At 41.6% G+C, this 3,872-nt stretch overlaps 1 long non-coding RNA gene across 1 annotated transcript; it reads left to right on the top strand.

Annotated features, from left to right (window-relative positions):
• The first annotated feature begins 1,391 nt into the window (after nt 1–1,391).
• LOC121137544 lies at nt 1,392–3,632 on the top strand. The gene is made up of 2 exons (XR_005874823.1): nt 1,392–1,471; nt 3,242–3,632. It is a non-coding gene; the product is annotated as an uncharacterized LOC121137544 (long non-coding RNA).
• The last annotated feature ends 240 nt before the right edge of the window (nt 3,633–3,872 follow it).

Here is a 3,872-nt window from a genome sequence, read left to right as displayed (position 1 = left end):
GACAATTTATAGTCTGAGGGTTAAGAACAGTCACATGAGTGAATTTCCCATGAGTTCAGGCTGCACACAACCTCAAGGCCAAGCTACATGTGACAAGAACACGTTTACCACAGAGGCAGAAACATTTAATTGAACAACAACAGCAAGCAGTAATGAGTAGGCTGAAGTAAACTCACTCCTATCTGCTACACCTGGAAGGAGCCAAAAAACAAAAACAAAAACAAAAACAAAAAAATCCACGCTCCCCAAAACAGTTCCCTGTTTTTTAAGAGACTGAGGTCACCAGACTCTTGTTTTCTTTGGAGTATTCTAACAAGCACTCAGAATTCTCCTTATATGACTCCATTCCAGGACTGTGTCCTGACACCCCACCACTATGAACTCTCCCTCTGGAACAGCAAGCCAAAATAAACATTCTATTAAAAAAAAAAAGATTTGGCTTGGACCTAACCACTGAAGTACTCCATGGTCTCTCTTTTAAACAGGATTGTAGAGAAAAGGAAAGCGAGAAATCTTCAATTCTGTTGTTCTGTTTGACCACTGGGAGAGCCTGTCTTTAAACTATAAGAGAGTGAAACAGTGAAAAAATGTCAGACCTGGGACTTTCAACTGGCCTGTGCAAGCTTGAGTTGTAAGGTTTTACTGAATGGAGTAATTAATTTTCAGAAGTGAGTCCAACTAATTTTTAAAAATTGCAAACTAAAGGATAATTCAAGTAAAATGAACGCGAAATCAGTGGTACTGTGTCAGGCACTTGTAAAAACAAATACCAAAACAAAACACAGTACTTAAGAATTTGTTTGGTCGGCACTCTCCATGGCTTACACACCAACGTAAGTGGGCAGACGTGCCCAGGTAAGGTCAATAATGTTGAAACAAAGGACTCAGTTTTGAGTGCCTTCAGGATTTCTGGAAGACTGTCATAGGACAGTCGCTGAAACAGCCAAGTGACGATGGACAGGCCCAATCGTCTGTAGTGCTCAAACCTACAACAAAGCCGCGATGGACGCATTTGTGTCAGGCAACGTCAAAGGGCTGGCAGTCCTCACCATACCTCACTTGTCCCTCTTTTGCCTGTCTGCACTTCAGCCCTTTTCAAAGGGCCGCTTTTTGTTTGGCTCTTTTAGAAACTTGGGGAAAGTTTCCATTCACCTAATTCTCACTTCATTAGCAGAAAAAAACCCATGCAGAACATGCTTGTAATGGTAACAAGCTTGTCTCAGGCTAGATGGCCGGCTCACTGTGGAACTGTGCAATCCAGAGAAGTTTAAAAAGTTAACTGCAAAGTGCTGTAAATCAAAACAACAACGTGAACCCAAGAGAATCACGAGAAAGTTCCTCTCTGTCTTTGGATGACATTTTTCTTTTCTAATTTATCATTTTTTTTCTGATAGGAAGTTTTAACTGAGGCTATCATGGTCCCCAAATATTTGTGAGCAGTCAAAATCAGGATCGAATGGTTAACAGTGAGGTAAGCCTTAAAAATATTTCATAAATATCAAGGCACAGAAATTCTGAGCATTAGTTGTGTCACATACCATTAGGGAAACTAAAATCCAAACATTTTATTTGCTGATTCGTGTCCTCCAAACAAGGCTTCTGAAATCAAACGTAGTAAAAAGCGTTTCTACGTCAACCATGAGTGAACATGGATTGACAACCCTGCCTACTCAACCACTGGAAATGTATGAAGATCCATTATGACAAAACTGGAGTCTGAAGATGGAGGCTGTGATACACTCATCACTCTGCTGTTACTCATTAGTGTAACAGACTGATCTAAAGGCATCATTTTCCCGTTTTCAAGATGCAAAGTGCTCATTAAAATTTCATAATACAGAACATTTTTCTTTTTCCGAAACACTTTGTTCATTTTTAATTTTTTTGTTGACAAGATCACATTTGCATACATTTTCCACTGTTTTGATGCCGTTTCTGTCCATCATTGTTACTTCTTTCTGGACATGACAGTGGTGGTGCTTTTTTAAACACAAAGCCATCTGGACACAGCTCACAAGAGTTTGCTTCTGGCGACAGATATCTCCTCATACCTAGATGGCAGGGACTATGTCAGTCCCTCCCCTACCCCCACCCCCACCTTTTGGCCTTTTCTCCTGGAACAAAGCCATGCAGTGTAATGCACTGTGGATTATGTGATAGTAATTCATTAGTGGTCTTAAATGAGAAAACTAGGACATCTAATTTTTAAGCATAAGTAACTTTAAAATCTGCATACTGCAATAGAAAAATCTGACTTAGAAGGAGCACAGAAATAGTTGTGTTGAATACAGAGGAAGGGTAGGAAACAATAATGAATTGCCTTCCACATTACCTAGGTCAGTCTATAGGAAGGGGTACTGATTTGGGGGCAACCCTCTCCTCAGTGTCTCTCCTCTTAAACTTGATCTTTCTTCTCATCCATCATCCTTCCCAAACATCCTATGTCAACCAGGATGCCTGCAGGGCAAACTGGCAAACTCTTACACCAGTGGTTCTCAACCTGTGGGTTGTGACCCCTGGGAGCTGAATGACCTTATCATGGGGGTTGCCTAAGATTCATAATGGCAGCAAAATTACATTTATGAAATAGCAACAAAAATAATTTTATAGTTGGGGGTCACCACCACATTAGGAAGGTTAAGAACCGCTGTCTTAGACACACCTCTAGTCATTCTTTGTACTTAGCACCTTATATCTCAGATCCTAGTGAACAGGACAGAATTTTGATCTGTCTTCCCAGGATTGAGATTCCAGTGTGCATCGCATGCCCAGCTTCTTAAATGGGTGCTGGGAATCCAAACTTAAGTCTTCATGTTTGCAATGTAAGCACTTGACTGACAGAGCAATCTTTCCAAGCTTCTAACAGCAATTTTCAAAAAGACTTGCCTTTAAGCATCATGCAACCTTTGATTCGATTTAAAGTCTTACCATAGAATGGTGAGGACCTGAAAAAATAGGTGATGGTATAACCTTAATGAACAATGTGCAAGACAAGGTGAGTTGACTGTTTATTTCCCAGCTAATGTGGTATCAGAGCAACTTGTCAGTAATGCCCTGGGTGTATTTTTGCCTTCATCTGAAGGATGGAATGGTGCTTATATGAACAGCGCTGCTTTGAAGCTGTGTACTTACTAAACCAGGTTTGCAAACTTAAGACTCCGCATCCTAAACCCCTTCTGAATGGTAAATTGCTATTATGCAAGTCATATTCCAATTTCTCCATCTGCCTTTGCTTCCCTAGGTAGAGAGTTTGAGGCTGACTTTGTGTGACCCCCCTCCCAGGGAGAAGTCATTGAGGCAGCCCTGCAAATGAGCTGTGCCGTCTATGTTCCTGTGCTGATGACCCGGAAGCCTGAGCAAATGGAAGCCTGCTCTCATTTTTCCCTTTTCCTTCTGTTACTGCTGGCAATTTGGACACATGAGATCAGGGAGTCGCTGGTGTGCTCTGTGTAAGCTGACCCATCCGGTGGAGCCCCTGCAATAAGTGAAGAAAGGGAGAGCGAGACACCATGAAACTCCCGTGGCTTTTGATTTGGGAGGAGGCTTAGGCTTTGTTTGAGGGTTTCTTTATAACACACACTGCATGAAAAGAAAAAAAAATAAAGGTTGCGTATGTCTTCTTTCCATTTAAAGGGAGTGTCGGTTCTCATTTGCTGACACAGAGACGGGAAAATTAGTGAGCAGAATCCAATCATGATGACTGAGGCCTCCTCAGAGAATCTTAAGAAATTCTGCATCCTTTAACAAAAGGTTATCTAGAGTTGATGCAGTGGGGGGACCTCAGGATATGTAAAGGGAAAGGGTTAACTGGAAGAGGGGTGCAGCCGTCCTGTTTCACATAACAAGGTCCTTTAACTTGGGCTCTACCTACA

Source organism: Mesocricetus auratus, unplaced genomic scaffold (assembly GCF_017639785.1).
Source record: "Mesocricetus auratus isolate SY011 unplaced genomic scaffold, BCM_Maur_2.0 Super-Scaffold_100691, whole genome shotgun sequence".
Taxonomy (NCBI): domain Eukaryota; kingdom Metazoa; phylum Chordata; class Mammalia; order Rodentia; family Cricetidae; genus Mesocricetus; species Mesocricetus auratus.
Note: the sequence above shows the minus strand (reverse complement) of the source record. Positions and strands in the feature narration are given on the sequence as shown.